Here is a 17,257-nt window from a genome sequence, read left to right as displayed (position 1 = left end):
GGTGAGATGGGAGTGATTGTACAGTAACATTGAATGTACCTATAAGTTTTGACCAAGTATTATTTGTATGTGTAAGTTTTGTGGATACATTTGGCAGTTTTTGTAATTTATACTGGGATCTAGTTTGTAAATGTCATGAATAGTTGTAGAATTTTCAAATTGAAAGAATTTTAGGGAAACTTTGGTTTGATATTCATTCATCCCACAAATGTGTATGAAGACTTCGACATGACAGAATTATAGTGGAGACGGTACAGGTTGTTCCCACATGTCTCTAGGTGTCACCATTCATATGACTGTTTATGGAACGGCACCACCTGTGGTTTGCAAAGCACAAGTGAAAACATACTTGTTTGCAACACCCTGGTTCCTTGAGATAAAATAGTGAAAAAGACAAAGCATTCCCAGACCTCTGAACCTTCTGAGTCTGGATAGGACAGTCCACATACGAAGAGGCAATATACAGTTGATAAAGGCAACAAGACAGGTTTCTGTGGAGAACGTAGGAGGGTCTGGAGCATGCGGGAAGTTTCCTAGGAACATATTTCATCTACCCTGAGACCTGAATGAAAATGACAGGCTAAAGAAGGCAAAGGCAGAGGAAAGAGATGGATGAAGATTGCTCAGGCCAACTTAATTGCAAGCTCTTCAGGTGAAGACAGAAGACGATGCTCGAGGAGCAGAAGTAGTTCTGCTGCAGAAACAAAGAAATGACCAGAAAAACTAGAGGCTGCAAAAGGTTAAGTAACTTGTGTGGTATCGCTACCCTGTCTTCTCTGGTTCATTAAGGGACACCTTAAGTTATAGTGGATTTATTCATCACAAGTACAGTTGTGTACCCTGGGAAGTGTTCTGCTGGCAGCTACACTACAATGCAGTCTCAGATTATCATCACTCTAGACCAGAGCTGGAGAAGACTCTTGAGAGTCCCTTGTACTGCAAGGAGATCCAACCAATCCATTCTAAAGGAGATCAATCCTGGGTGTTCATAGGAAGGACTGATGCTAAAGCTGAAACTTCAATACTTTGGCCACCTCATGCGATGAGTTGACTCACTGGAAAAGAGTCTGATGCTGGGAGGGATTGGGGGCGGGAGGAGACGGGGACGACAGAGAATGAGACGACTGGATGGCATCACCGACTCGATGGGCATGAGTTTGAGTGAACTCCTGGAGTTGGTGATGGACAGGGAGGCCTGGCGTGCTGTGATTCATGGGGTCGCAAAGAGTCGGACACGACTGAGCAACTGAACTGACTGACTGAGACCAGAGCTTGTCTGATGCAGAAGACAGCAGCTGTGTCCTGCTTGTCTTTGCATACCCACAAAATTCACTGATTGCCCGCAGTTCATCTTCAGAGATGTTCTGGTTACTGAAGTCTCCATCAATATATATATAACTGAAATTTAGATAATTATTACAGAAAAATGTTTGATCTTTCATAGTATCTATCATAATATCCCTGCTTATGCGAAGCTAAAGGCGAAACAGAGAAGCTAAGAGCAAGCATACCATTTTCTCTGATAGGGTCCTGTTTGCTTCTGTTCTGGTATGCTTCCTGTTAGCAGTCAATACAAATTGTCTATAAAGCAAACAAAATTGCATTGATAAAATGACATGAGTCCATCCTGAGTCTTAGAAAAAAATTAAGATAAATTATATTCCCATTTATAACAATGTTTATATAATACTGCTTTCATCTAATCAAATTATTTTCTAATTTTATTTTAAAATGTCAAATATGTTTTGCCTTAATTTGGCTGTCCAAATACCAGGGTAATTTGTTGCTAATGGGTTATCATAGTTGCTTTCTTTTTATTGTTCAGTTCAGTTCAGTATGTTCGTGAAATTTTCAGGAATTAAAGATAGTCCTGAAGGAAGCTCATGAATGGCTAAGTAAATCTCAGTTCTCAACTGGTTTTGCTTGGTAGTGTATTTTTAGTTCCTTTGCCTGAGTTGAATAAAAATTTTAAAATCTTCTTTTAAATATGTTATTTTTGTTGTGGTGGTGGTTATTCTCAGAGATTTTATAAGTTTTTTTAGTCAAATATGATCTTTTATTTTTCCAAAGTTGTTACTGTGTTTATAGTGTGGTTGTTCAACCTGTGATTTTCTTTTTAACTTAACCTGCTGCTGAAATATATTATTAGGTCTAATCTTTTTTTTTTCAACACTTTACTATGAAAAGTTTCAAACATACTGAAAAATTGAAAGCATTTTTCAGTGAATATCCATGTACCCAGCCTCTAGTTTCTAGTGTTAATAGTTTACTATGACTGTTAATCCTTTTCATTTGATTCTTTATAAGCAATTTTCTTAGATTATCTAAACAATTAAGTAATAATTATTACTGCAAATAAATTATTTGCAAATAATTTTCTCCTACTTATCAATATTATACCTCTTCTTTCTTGGCTTAATTCAAGAAATGCTTTATAATTAATAGCTATTGTTGATATATAATGTTGTTGATATATATAAATAGCTATTGATGATCTATATGTATATTAATAGCTGTTGTTGACTTGATCTCATGAATGAGAAGAATATGTTCAGAAATCTTTTGTTCAGTGTGATATTTCTGGTGATGTGGCTTAGATGTCCTTTTTCAAACTCCTTTGATTTTTTTTTTATTAACTTATTAAGTAATTGACTGATCCATTGCTTTATGAAATATTTATTGAAATCCTGTTTTGTCCCAGGCACTGTGCTTGGCACTGAATGTACTTACAGGGATTAAAAAAAAAAAAAAAACCTCCAAAGGTTCTGGATCCTGCCTTCTTTGGGATTAGAGTCTAGTGGGGTTTTTATGATAAGCTGTGATAATAAATGTCCTACTAATAAAACACTTTGTAATTCATTGAGTAAAACCTACTTGGTCTTAGATTTTTATTCCTTCAGCATATGGATAATTTAGATTTTTTTAAATAACTTTTGTTTCTGTTTGAGTTTGCCAAATTCTCATATACCGATTATACTTACTTTATAATTTGTCTTTTTCTGTGATCTGGTAATTCACATGACGGAACATGAGAATTGTTGGTAAGCCATGTCAGACTATTTTGCAACCCCATGGACTATAGCCTGCCAGGCTCCTCTGTCCATAGGATTTCCCAGGCAAGAATACTGCAGTGGGTTGCCATTTCCTTCTCCAGGGGATATTCCCAACTCAGGGATCGAAAGCAGGTGGGTTCTTTACCACTGAGTCACCAGAGAAGTCCTAACATGAGAATTATCTTTTCCTTAATGATTGGAAAGAATCTATCCAGGCAAACTTTTATGGTAATTCTTTTTAATTCACCTTGTTTTCCCATAAATGCACCAATTTTACTTTTATTTTTGGATCCCTTCATTGACTATTCAGGGTTTTTTTTGTGTTTCTGTTTTAAAAGTGTTTTTCTACTTTTGTTTTAAAAAAAAGCCACTGAAATCGTGTTAGGGGTTGCATTGAATCTACAGGCAGCTTTGGTAATATTACCAGTTTAACCAATATTAATTCTTCCAATCCATGAATGTAAGGTAATTTTCTATTTGTTTCTTTGAATTCTTTCATTATCTTGAAATTTTCCAAGCAGAGACCTTACACCTCTTTAGTTAGATTTATTCTTAAAGTATTTTGTTGTTTTTGATGCTATTGTAAATGGGTTCAATTTTTTATTTTTCAGAAAATATATATATTTTTAATTTTTCAGAGTTGGATAGAAACTGTGTTAATTTTGCATACTATTTTTGTATTCTGCAAGTCTCCTGAACTCACTGATTATATCTAGTGAATTTTGTTGTTGAATCTTTAAGATTTTTTTGTATATAAAATCATGTTGTGCAATTAGAGACAATTTTGCTACTACTTTTCCAATTTTGTTGCCTTTTATTACTTTTTCTTGCCTGTTTATTCTAGCTAGGACTTCTAGTACTATACTGAACAGGAGTGGTGAGCACCTTGTCTTGTTTCTCATCTTAGAGGAAAAACCTTCAGCTTCACTATTGAACATAACATTAGCTGTGTGTTTGTTGTAGATAGCCTTTACTGTGTTGAGATATGTTCATTGTATTCCTAGTATAAGAGTTTTAATTTATAATGGATGTTGAATTTTGTCAAGTATTTTTTCTATGTCCATTGAGATGATCATACTGTTCTTTTCTTTCATTTTGCTCACGTGATTTATCACAGTGATTGTATTGTGTATGTTGGATTTTTGATTGTAGTAAATGATCCTTTTAGTGTACTGCTGAATTCAGTTTGCTAGTATTTTATTGAGAATTTTCGTGTCTATATTCATCAGGGATACTGGTCTGTGGTTTTCTCTTGTATCCTTTTCTGACCTCATAAAATGTGTTTGGGAGTGTTCCCTCCTCTTTGATTTTTTTACAAAGAGTCTTTAAATGTTAATTCTTTAAATGTTTGGTAAAATTCACCAGTGAGGCCATGTGGTCCTGGGCTTTTCTTTGTTGGAGGCTTTCGACTACTGATTCCGTCTCTACTGCTGCTGCTGCTGCTGCTAAGTTGCTTCAGTCGTGTCCGACTCTGTGTGACCCCAGAGACGGCAGGCCACCAGGCTCCCCTTGTCCCTGGGATTCTCCAGGCAAGAACACTGGAGTGGGTTGCCATTTCCTTCTCCAATGCATGAAAGTGAAAAGTGAAGTCGCTCAGTTGTGTCCGACTCTTAGCGACCCCATGGACCGCAGCCCACCAGGCTCCTCCATCCATGGGATTTTCCAGGTGAGAGTACTGGAGTGGGCTGCCATTGCCTTCTCTACTAGTGATGATCTATTTGAATTTTCTATTTGTTCTTGATTCAGTCTTGGTAGGTTATGTTTCTAACAATTTTTCCATTTCACATTAAATTGCATAGAAAATTTTCTTAAAATACTTATTTTTAAGTCCCTTTTATTGGTTCTGTTTCTTTTTCATTTCTAGTATTTGTAAAATTGAAGTTCTGTCTGCTTCTGTACTAGATAAATGCTATATCTTTTAAGGGGACTGGTGATACGTTTTAGTCTGCCAAGAATATATATATTATGATTCCCCTTATATAAACAAATGGTATGTTGTTTTTTTCTGAAACTATGCATGTTAATCTGTTGACAGTGGTTGAGTTTGTAGGAAAAGAGTACTGACTTTTAATTTTACACTTTTCAGTGCTTTTAGTTCTTTTTACTACATGCATTAGTTTCTAGTTTGTAAAAAGTGAGTTGATTGAATAACAGGATAGATTGTTAATGATCGTAGGTCATGGTGTTTTATTTGTACTTTTCTTTATTTTAATAATTTAAACAAATTTTATTTTAGATTTTAACAATTTTAAAATCCAGAAGGAAAAGAGCATAATAAATTAGGACAGTGGCTAGCAGAAACATTTAAATTCATGAGTATATCCCTCTGTATCCTTTTTGTGATAATATCAATCCTTGTGGGTCCAGGAGAAGAGTGGAGTTAGAAGTATGGTTGCCAATGAATTCTTCTTCAGAACAAGAAGAAGCTGTTACAGAGGTTTGCACTCTCAAGGAATCATTTCATTACTTTTGTTGTTCTGTCTCCTAAAAATGTAGGGATGAATTCTTAGGGACGGGCAGTTTAGAACACCAGAGGTCAGATGTAGACTTAATCTTCAGAATGAAAGTAATTGTTTTCTTGAATCAACTGAAGCTTTCTCTAGAACACAGAAAAATAACAGTCTTGGGAAAGCAAGTGTATTTACTTTGTAGTAAATTATAAGCAGGCGATTAAAGGTCAAGGCACAGTTTCTCCCTCAATCTGTACAGTGTTAGGAGTCAAACATGCAAATTTCTGAGAGCAGTACCATGAAACTCTTTACCAAGTACCAAGAATCATTGGTATTTGGAAACTCAGTACCAAGAATCATTCCTGGCTTTGCTTGCTGTTTGTGCCTGTGCCCTTCCTTCTAAAGGGTGTCCTCTGGCAGGGGAAGCATAAATATGGTGGCAGTGTAGCTCAGTAATACGCGGAAGATGAAGGAGTTGTGACCATCTTTAGGACCATGGTCTGTAAACCTTAGTATGTATCAAAATACCAGAAAGCCTGTTGGAACACATTTCTGAACCTCATCCCCACAGGTTCCCCACAGGTTCTGACTGAGTAGCTCTGGGTGGGGCCTTACGAGTTCTTCAGTGATGTTGCTTTTGGGGGTCTGGAGACCACAGTTGAGGAATTAGGCCTTCATAAAGGGCCTAATCCAGCAGCTGGAGACCTTGATTAATAGATTATGGTTTGGCCCTCTGGTATGTGATTACAAACCTCTAATAAGACCCAAAAAAGTGATTCTCAAACTTTAGTGGCAATAAGAATAAGACTCACCCGAGGATTTGTTGAGTTTTAGGTTCCCAGGACCTGTCTCCATGGCACTGAGAGGAGTTGCATTCACAGTTAGTATCATAGATGTTTTGATGCAATGGTCTGGGGACCATGGTTTAAAAACTACATTGCTGACATATTTAGAGGTTGCTATTTCCTAACATCTTCCTCTAAAATGATTAAGCCCAAATGTCAGTAGCACTTAGGTGAAGACCGATGATGCTGATATGTGAATAAAGAGTAGCAATTTTATTAAGAAAAGGAAGATTTGAAGTGAGTGCTCCTCTCTGCTAGCCTCACCTGGTAAAGCCAAGCTAATTATTTTTTACATTCCTGTCCCAGAACATCACTGTACAGCTGGTAGCCTTGCCAGAATTAAAACCACAGTGCTGTAGAAAACGTCAAGTTTATGTGGCTGATCTTGCAAGACCAAATTTGTAGAGAAAATACAACTAGGAAAGTAAGGACAGTTAGGGAAAAAAAAAAAAAGAAGAAGAAGAAAAATAAATCACCATTTCTATGTATATATGTGAATGTAGATGTAGGGAATCAATGTAAAAACCAGAATCCATTTCCAAGAACTACAAAGCCAAGGTTGAGACTTTTTTTTTTAACAAAAGTTTAAATGTACAATAGATTCCAAGACAATACTCCATTCTAGCTATAGGTAGCAACAGATATTATGGCAGGGAATCCAGGTTTTTAAACAGGAATGGAAGTAAGGATCATCATTGCCTCAGGCACAAGGAACAGCTTACTTTTTGCCAGATTTCTTAATTCCACTGGTGGCCAGGGGGCCTTTCCCTGCGGCCTTTGCTTTTAGCTCCTCGAGTTTCTTCTGCTCCTCCTTCTGCTTCTGCTTGAATGCCTTATCTTCCTCATCCATCTCCTCGGCTTGCTTCTTGGGCTGCTTCAGGGGCTTCTTCCTGCCACCTTCGTGGCCTGACATGGTGCCTGCCACCCCTTCCCCAGACCCTGCCACCGGAAGCAGAGCTTGGCACTTTCTTTTATTTTATCAAGTATATATTTCAGAAGTTTGAGTTTAAAATCTTTACTTAGTTCCTTTTAGTACAGTAAACCTTTAAAACCATAATGTTTTAGGCCTTTACTTGAAAACATCTGTGGTCTGATGGTCAAGATTCAAAATTGGAGCTAAGTCATCACAAAATAACCAATAGTAAGAAGGTTAAGTTGAATCAGTGTTAATTTTGTCACAATATAATCATTTCTAAGCTTTATAGCCTAACTGTTGAGTACAGGAGTAACCTTCTATTTGTGTCATTTGGTATTTAGTTATTCTATTCATGGAGTAACTTGCCACAAACTACCTGAGACAAGGTAGGGGTATTGGAAATTGCTTTAATGGCAGTTCTTGTCTCTGAAGTAGTTGTTCGATCATTCATCCTCCTGGAAAATACTGGGTTTCAGGTGTTGGTTCAAAAATGGAACATAAATCCTGCCAAGATTCTAGGCATTTGACAGCGTGTCAGTCATATATATCTGGCTTCTGGGATGATTTATACAGTTTTCTGGCATACGTTTTTTAACTGAAGCAAAATATAATACTGCACAAAAATATGTTTTTATGTATGTAGAATCAGTGTCACCACCACTCATATCAAGAAAAGGAATACTAACACCTCCATGGGCCTCCTCCTTGTTCCCTCAAGTCAGCGACCCCCATAAAAGGAATCACTGTTCTAAGAACTTCTATCAATATGGATTGGTTTGTCTGTTTTAGAGCTTAATATAAATGGAACGTTAGAAAATGGACTCTACTATTTTTGCCCTTTTTAGCTCAAGATTGTGTCTGTGAGATTTATAGATGTTGTTTCATGTTGCAGTGCTTTGATCTCTTTCATTGCCATGTAATATTCCATTCCTTGAATTGTTTTTTTACAATTTACCCATTCTATACTTCTCAGTTCAGTTCAGTCGCTTAGTTGTGTTCAACTCTTTGAGACCCATGAACCACAGCACAGCCTGGCGTGCTGTGGTTTTTTTAAATTAGAAAGAATGATGAAATAAGGATTGTTTTACAAGTATTTGTTGTACATGTACATTCATGGATGTAGAGTTTATCTCTGGGAATGGAATTGCTAGCACATAGGATTTACATATGTACAGTTTGGTCTGTACTGAGTTACCAAAAAGTTTTCCCAAGTGATAATACGAATTTCAAAATTATGTTAGTAATTTAAAATCATAACAGCAATATATGAGAGTTGTTGGTACTCCACATCCTCACAAACACTTGGTATGGTTCTGTTTTATTTTAAACTGTTTTGGCAGGTGCATAACGGATTTTATTGTTAGTTTATTTTAAATATCCTGGATGACTAATGAAATTAAGTATCTTTATATTTGTTTATTGGTCATTTGAATATCTTTTTTGGGGTGAAATTCCTGTTCCATACTTTAACTCTTTAAAAATGCCTGCTTTCTCTGACTGATTTATCAAACATCTTTATATGTTCTATAAGTCTTCATTCAGATATCTGTATTGAAAACATCTTTTACTTTGTGGTATATCTTCTTATTCTCTTAACAGTAACTTTTGATGAGCAGAAGTTTTATATTTTAATGGAGTCCAACTTATCAACATTTCTGTTTGTGCTTGATGCTACTTCTCTCTGGTTTAAGAATCTTTTGCAGTTGCAAGGTCACAAAGATATTCTTCTGTGTAACTTTTTATAAGCTTTAAAGTTTTACCATTCATATTTAAGTCTTCAGTCCATCCAAAAACTGATTTTTGTGTATAAAATCTAAGGGCCAAGATATTTTCCCTCCCATGTAAGTATCAAAATAATCTAGCACCATTTATTGGAAAACCATTATTTCCTATTGCACTGCAGTGGCCTCTTTGTTATAAAGTAGATAACCATTCACCTGGAGGCTTCAGAACTCTCCATTTTATTCCAATGGTCTATTTGTCTATTCTTATAAAGCGACATCCATGATGTTCAAGTTGGTTTTAGAAAAGGCAGAGGAACCAGAGATCAAATTGTAAACATCTGCTGGATCATTGAAAAAGCAAGAGAATTCCAGAACAACATCTGTTTCTGATTTATTGACTATGCCAAAGCTTTGACTGTGTGGATCACAATAAACTGTGGAAAATTCTGAAAGAGATGGGAACACCAGACCACCTGACCTGCCTCTTGAGAAATCTGTATGCAGGTCAGGAAGCAACAGTTAGAACCGGACATGGAACAACAGACTGGTTCAAATAGGAAAAGGAGTACGTCAAGGCTGTATATTGTCACCCTGCTTATTTAACTTATATGCAGAGTACATCATGAGAAATGTGGGGCTGGATGAAGCACAAGCTGGAATCAAGATTGCCAGGAGAAATATCAATAACCTCAGATATGCAGATGCCACCACCCTTATGGCAGAAAGTGAAGAAGAACTAAAGAGTCTCTTGATGAAAGTGAAAGAGGAGAGTGAAAAGGTTGGCTTAAAGCTCAACATTCAGAAAACTAAGATCATGGCATCTGGTCCCATCACTTCATGGGAAATAGATGGGTAAACAGTGGAAACAGTGGCTGACTTTATTTTTCTGGGCTCCAAAATCACTGCAGATAATGATTGCAGCCATGAAATTAAAAGAAGGAAGGAAAGTTATGACCAACCTAGACAGCATATTAAAAAGCAAAGATATTACTTTGCCAACAAAGGTCCATCTAGTCAAGGCTATGGTTTTTCCAATAGTCATGTATGGATGTGAGAGTTGGACTATAAAAAAGCTGATCGCCAAAGAATTGATGCTTTTCAACTGTGGTGTTGGAGAAGACTCTTGAGAGTCCCTTGTACTGCAAGGAGATCCAACCAGACCATCCTAAAGGAGATCAGTCTTGGATGTTCTTTGGAAGGACTGATGCTGAAGCTGAAACTCCAATACTTTGACTGCCTGATGCGAAGAGCTGACTCATTTGAAAAGACCTTGATGCTGGGAAAGAGTGAAGGCAGTAGAAGAAGGGGAGCACAGAGGATGAGATGGTTGGATGGCATCACCGACTTGATGGACATGAGTTTGAGTGAAATCTGGGAGTTGGTGATGGACAGGGAGGCCTGGCATGCTGTGATTCATGGGGTCGCAAAAAGTTGGACATGACTGAGCGACTGAACTGAACTGAAAGCTATTAGACATTGTTTTGTTTTGAAATTTTATTTTCTAATAATGTATGTAGACTACCCAATAGCCTTAGTCTTTATACCTTGTATTTCTTTTTCTAGATAGGCTCTCCAGGGTAGTGTTGAATAGACCTGGTTTTAGCAGAACTTCTTGTTGTAAATATGGTAATAGGGGAAAACTCAAAGGGAAAGGTTTTTATGTTATATCAGTAAGATGTTTTCTGTTTGTTTGTTAGCAACACTTTGTTAGATTTGTGGTTTGCCACTATTCGTGGTTTGCTAAGGGTTCTTTTCCAGATGGAAGAAATTAATTTCATCTATATTGTCCAATTTATCTTCATAAAGTTGTTCACAGTGTCTCTTGTCTTTTTAAATTGAGGCAAAATGTGTGCACAGTGAACTGTACAGAACTTAAGTTTATAATTTGGTAAGTTTTGCCCAAGTTCAACAACATTATCAAGATTTAGAATATTTTCATTACACTAAAAGTTCCCTTGTGCCCTCTTCCAATCAATTTCCAGCACATTTTTTACTTCTTTAACAGATTGCTTTCTCCTTTTTCTTGAACTTGATGTGAAAGGAATAATTATATTTTTGGAGGGGTATTCTGTTTTCTGTGTCTCAACATAATGTTTGTGAGATTCATTGATCTTGTGGCATGCATCAGTAGTTTATTTTTGTTTGTTTGTTTTTTTCATTGTTGAGCAATATGTCATTGAATGAATAGACCAAAATTTGTTTATCAGTTCTATCAGCTGACAAATTATTTTTATTTCGGGGCTTTTTTAGTGAAAACTTCAATCAACAGTCTTCTAAATGTCTTAGAATTCTCATGAAATATTTTGTGGACATTTGTCTTCATTCACTTGTGTAAATGGGAGTGAAACTACTGGATCATAAGATTGTTGTTGTTGAGTGGCTAAGTTGTGTCTGACTCTTTGTGACCCCATGAACTGCAGAACGCCAGGCTTCCCTGTCCTTCACTAGCACCCAGAGTTTGCTCAGACTCATGTCCATTGAGTTGGTGATGCCATCCAACCATCTTATCCTCTGTTGTCGCCTTCTCCTCCTGCCCTCAATGTTTCCCATTGGCATCGGATGGCCAAAGTATTGGAACTTCATTTTCAGCATCAGTCCTTCCAATGAGTATTCAGGTTTGTTTTCCTTTAGGATTGATTGGTTTGATCTTGCTGTCCAAGGGACTCTCAAGAGTCTTTTCCAGCACTAGTTTGAAGGCATCAATTCTTTAGTGCCCAGCCTTCTTTATGGTCCAACTCTCATATCCATCATGACTACTAGAAAAACCATAGCTTTGACTACACAGACTTTTGTCAACAAAGTGATGTCTCCATTTTTTTAATACACTGTTTAGGTTTGTCATAGCTTTTCTTCCAAGGAGCAAGCATCATTTAATTTCATGGCTGTAGTCGCTGTCCGCTGTGATTTTGGAGCCCAAGAAAATAAAATCTGTTCCCATTTCCACTTTTTTCCCTTCTATTTACCATGAAGTGATGGGACCAGATGCCGTGATCTTACATTTTTGAATGTTGAGTTTTAAGCCAGCTCTTCACTCTCCTCTTTCATTCTCATCAAGAGGCTCTTTAGTTCCTCTTTGCTTTCTGCCATTAGATCATAAGGCAGGTATCCATTCAAAGCTATAATAAATTGTCAAAGAGCCTTCCAGAGAGGTCTGCTTGTCTTACGCCCCCATCGTCAGTGGCCGGGCTTGCAGTTGCTTTACAGCCTCATTGGTCCTTGGTGGTGGTTTCTCCCTTTGACCTATCCCAGGGTTGCAAGGCACTGTCTCCTGATGGCTTTAATGTGCATTCCCTCAGGCTAGTGATGTTGAGCTCCACTTCCTGTGCTTTCTGGCCACTCACATATTTTCTTTTTTTTTTTGTAGTGTCTGTTCAAGATTTTAGAACATTTAAAAAATTGAATTGTTTTTAATTATTGAATTTTAGAGTTCTTAAAATATTGTGAATAACTTCTTTATCACACACATACACTGCTAGTATTTTCTCCCAGTGTCTGGCTTATCTTGTCTTGAAATTATCTTTTTTATGTGAGAATAGATTTAGATTTACAGAGACATTGCAGAAATAGTACAGTTTCCATACACCCGCACTCAGTTTCTCATGTTATTAATACCTTATGTTAGTATAGTACATTTGTCATAATTAGTGGACCGATACTGACACAGTATCATTAGTTAAGTCCATATGTTATTGATATTTTCTTGGTTTTGCCAAATGTCTTTTTTTCTGTCCCAGAGCCCATCCAAGATATCACATTTAGTTGCTCTGTACCCTTAAGCTGCTCTTGACTATGACCGTTTCTCAGAATTTTTCATGTTTTTGATGCCTTTGATAGTTTTGAGGAGTACTAGACCAGTGTTTTGTAGGCATTTCTTTTTTTATGACTTAGACTGTGTTTATGGGATTTGGGGAGGATGATCACATAGGTAAAGTGCCCATCTTAACACCTCATATCAAAGGCACATCCTATTGACATGACTTATTGTTGCTGTTAATCTTAATCATCTGACGTAAAGTGCTGTTTGTCAGGTTTCTCCACTGTGGTCATTGTTTCCTCTTTCGCATACCATACTCACTGGAAGAAAGTTACTTTGTCAGTTCACACTTCAGAGAGTGTAAAGTTATCCTCCCATCTCCTTAAGGGTAGAGTATCCACCTTGATTATTTGGAGTTTTCTGCACAGTTGGCTTGATTGTCATTTATTCATTCAGTTGTATCAATATAGCCTCCTGTATGTTTATGTTTGTTTACTGCATCTTTTGGTTTATAATCCAGTACTACTCTTTGATATTTTGTTCTTGATTATTCCGGCTTTGGACACTGGGCACTCCTTCAGTTGCCTCCTGTTCCCCTAGTATAATCCTGTTATGTAATAGTCACTGTTACTATTCTTTAGCAATTCCTTACGTTCTGGCATCATAAAATGCTCATCTTCTATGTTTTCATCTCCACTCCATCTCCATTTCTCCAGGGAGCCCTGGTTCCTTTTATTGGAGGATATAATTAGAAATCTATAGCTGGTATTTTGTTATTTCTATCAGATCCATTTAGTAAACAACAATATGGTATGTGTGTGTATAGGAACCCATGAATATACACATACCTCGGTCTAGATATCCAGCTATAACTGTATTAAGCTAAACATGAGTTCATTCCTATGCATCCAAATGTAATTCAGTATCACATGGATCAATCTAGGCTTTTCTTAGTGCTTTTCTCTGATCTCTTACTTAAGCAGTGAGAAACCTGGCTTCTATCATCAGGTATTAATTTACTTAAGTGTTTGATTCTGGTATACATGAATAGTGATTTCAGATGTATTTGTCTATATCCTTAAACTAGAGGACAGTGGTTGTGTGTAGTTTCTTTTGTCTGTAGTCTTACAAACTCTGCTTGTTTCCAAAGTTACTTAGTTACTCTGCTTGTTTCCAAAGTATTTTCTTGCCTTAATTCCCACAGTTGTATACGTTTGGAAAGCATATTCTTTTGTCACAGTCTGCATTTCCATTCTGGAATTCCCTGGACTCCTAAATGACTTTTTAAAAATCTGCATACTTTAAAATTCAGTCCCCCCTAAAATTCCATGGGTTTTGACAAATGTGTAGGATCATGTATACACCATTACAGTATAATACAATATAGTTGAATTGCACCAAAAAAAAATATCTTCTGCTTCACTTATACAGCCCCCCTCCAAATATTCACCTATCACTGACCTGTTCACTGCCTCAGTTTTGTGTTTGTGATAATGTTACACAAATGGAATTATACAGTATGTAGCCTTTGATACTGACTTCTTTCACTCACCAATACTGAATGCAATTAAGAATCTCCCCTGTCTTTAAGTGAGTCGATACCTCATTCTTTTTTAAAATCACTGAATTGTATTCTATCATATAGATATATTAGAGCATGTTTATCATTTCCTTATTGAAGAATATCAGCTCCTTGCTGCCTGTTAGCTGAAGGCTTCCCTGAGTTCTTTGTCATGTAGGATACTGCATAGGGCAGTTTACTTACTCAAAACCAACAGTGAGTAAATCAATGGATAGGATAGAATCAGTAGAGAAAGTTATCCGACAAGAAGGAAGTTACAGTTGCATGTAACATAATCAAGGAAATGACTTCTCATCTACTTTGCTTTTTCCCGTGCTTAGAAACAAATCACAGGTCCTGCCAACACTCAGGCTAAGGAGATTGTACAGGACATGGGATATCGGGAGGTGGGGATAACTGGGGCCATCCTAGCATCTCTTCTCCAAAGAAGCACTTTTTTCAGTCTTAGCCTAGAGAGTGATGATATTACTGAATAGGACAAATAAAATCAATGATGTGTGACAAATAGGGAGGAATCAGGATTTGATATTAGACCTGCACATTCATGTGGAGCAGAGACTCAGGAAGAAGGATTTGAGTAATAGACAGCCATCTGATAACCATCAAATTATGGTCCAAAAAAGGACCTCCTTAATGTACTGATGAGTGCATTGTGTTGGCAAAACTCTATTAGCCTTTGCCCTGCTTCATTCTCTACTCCAAGGCCAAATTTGCCTGTTGTTGCTGCTGCTGCTAAGTCACTTCAGTTGTGTCCGACTCTGTGCAACCCCATAGACAGCAGCCCACCAGGCTCCCCTTTCCCTGGGATTCTCAAGGCAAGAACACTGAAGTGGGTTGCCATTTCCTTCTCCAGTGCATGAGAGTGAAAAGTGAAAGTGAAGTCGCTCAGTCGTGTTCAACTCTTAGCAACCCCATGAACTGCAGCCTACCAGGCTCCTCTGTCCATGGGATTTTCCAGGCAAGAGTACTGGAGTGGGGTGACATTGCCTTCTCCAAAATTTGCCTGTTACCCAAGGTATTTCTTGACTTCCTGCTTTTGCATTCCAGTCCCCTATAATGAAAAGGACATCTTTTTTGGGTGTTAATTCTAGAAGGTCTTCTAGGTCTTCATAGAATCATTCAACTTCAGCTTCTTCAGCATTATTGGTTGGTGCATTACTTGGATTACTGTGATATGAATGGTTTGCCTTGAAAACAAACAGAGATCATTCCGTCGTCTTTGAGTTTGCATCCAAGTACTGTGTTTTGGACTCTTCTGTTGACTTTGATGGCTACTCCATTTCTTCTAAGGGATTCTTGCCCACAGTAATAGATATAATGGTCATCTGCGTTAAATTCACCCATTCCAGTCCATTTTAAGTTGCTGACTCTTAGAATGTCAACATTCACTCTTGCCATCTCCTGTTTGACCACTTCCAGTTTGCCTTGATTCATGGACCTAACATTCCAGGTTCCTATGCAATATTGCTCTTTACAGCATTGGACTTTACTTCCACCACCAGTCACATTAACATCTCGGTGTTGTTTTTGCCTTGGCTCCATTTCTTCATTCTTTCTGGAGTGATTTCTCCACTAATCTCAAGTAGCATGTTGGGCACCTAACGTCCTGGGGAGTTCATTTTTCAGTGTCCAATCTTTTTGCCTTTTCATACTGTTCATGGTGTTCTCAAGGCAAGAATACTGAAGGGGTTTGCCATTCCATTCTCCAGGGGACCATGTTCTGTCAGAACTCTCCACCATGACTGGTCCATTTTGGGTGACCCTACATGGCTTGGCTCATAGTTCCATTGAGTTAGACAAGGCTGTGGTCCACAAAAGAAGACTCTATACATGGACATCACCAGATGGTCAATATTTACATCAGATTGATTGTATTCTTTGTAGTCAAAGATAGAGAAGCTCTATACAGTCAGCAAAAATAAAACCAGGAGCTGACTGGGGCTCAGATCATGAACTCCTTATATCCAAATTCAGACTTAAATTGAACAAAGTAGGGAAAACCACTAGACCATTCAAGTATGACTTAAATCAGCTCCCTTATGAATATACAGTGGAGGTGACAAATAGATTCAAAGGATTAGGTCTGAGAGACAGAGTGCCTGAATAACTATGGACAGAGGTTTGTGACCATGAAAAGGAAGCAGTGACCAAGAGCATCCACAAGAAAAAGAAATGCAAAAAACCAAAATGGTTGTCTGAGGAGGCCTTACAAACAGCTATGAAAAGAAGAGAAGATAAAGGCAAAGGAGAAAAGGAAGAAGATATACACATTTGAATGCAGAGTTCCAAAGAATAGCAAAGAGAGATAAGAAAGCCTTCCTCAGTGATCAATGCAAAGAATTAGAGAAAAACAATAGAAGGGGAGACTAGAGATCTCTTTAAGAAAGTTAGAGATACCAAGGGAACTTTTCATGCAAAGATGGGCTCAGTAAAGGACAGAAAATATATGGATCTAACAGAAACATAAGATATGAAGAAGCAGAAGAACTGTACAAAAAAGATCTTCATGACCCAGATAATCATGATGATGTGATCACTCACCTAGAGCCAGACGTCCTGGAAAGTGGCATCAAGTGGCCCTTAGGAAACATCACTACAAACAAAGCTAGTGGAGGTAATGGAATTCCAGTTGAGCTATTTCAAATCCTAAAAGATGATGCTGTGAAAGTGCTCCAATCAATATGTCAGCAAATTTGGAAAACTCAGCAGTGTCCACAGGACGCAAAATTCTGGGCTGGATGAAGCACAAGCTGGAAGCAAGATTGCCGGAAGAAATATCAATAACCTCAGATATGCAGATGATGCCACTCTTATGGCAGAAAGCGAAGAGGAACTAAAGAGCCTATTGTTGAAAGTGAAAAAGGAGAGTGAAAAAGTTGGTTTAAAACTGAACATTCACAAAACTAAGATCATAGCATCCAGTCAAATCACTT

General features: G+C 37.5%; 1 protein-coding gene and 1 pseudogene across 3 annotated transcripts in view; one reads left to right on the top strand and one right to left on the bottom strand.

The window, feature by feature from the left end:
* LOC148776998 (uncharacterized) overlaps nt 1–17,257 on the top strand; it is a 359,335-nt gene that overhangs the window by 62,666 nt on the left and 279,412 nt on the right. The gene's annotated exons all lie outside the window — the stretch shown is intronic.
* Nucleotides 7,054–7,261, bottom strand: LOC148776999 (translation machinery-associated protein 7 pseudogene; annotated as a pseudogene).

This window comes from Moschus berezovskii, chromosome 9 (genome assembly GCF_049115385.1).
Source record: "Moschus berezovskii isolate FMDL1 chromosome 9, NW_MosBer_1.0, whole genome shotgun sequence".
NCBI classification, from domain to species: Eukaryota; Metazoa; Chordata; class Mammalia; order Artiodactyla; family Moschidae; genus Moschus; species Moschus berezovskii.
Note: the sequence above shows the minus strand (reverse complement) of the source record. Positions and strands in the feature narration are given on the sequence as shown.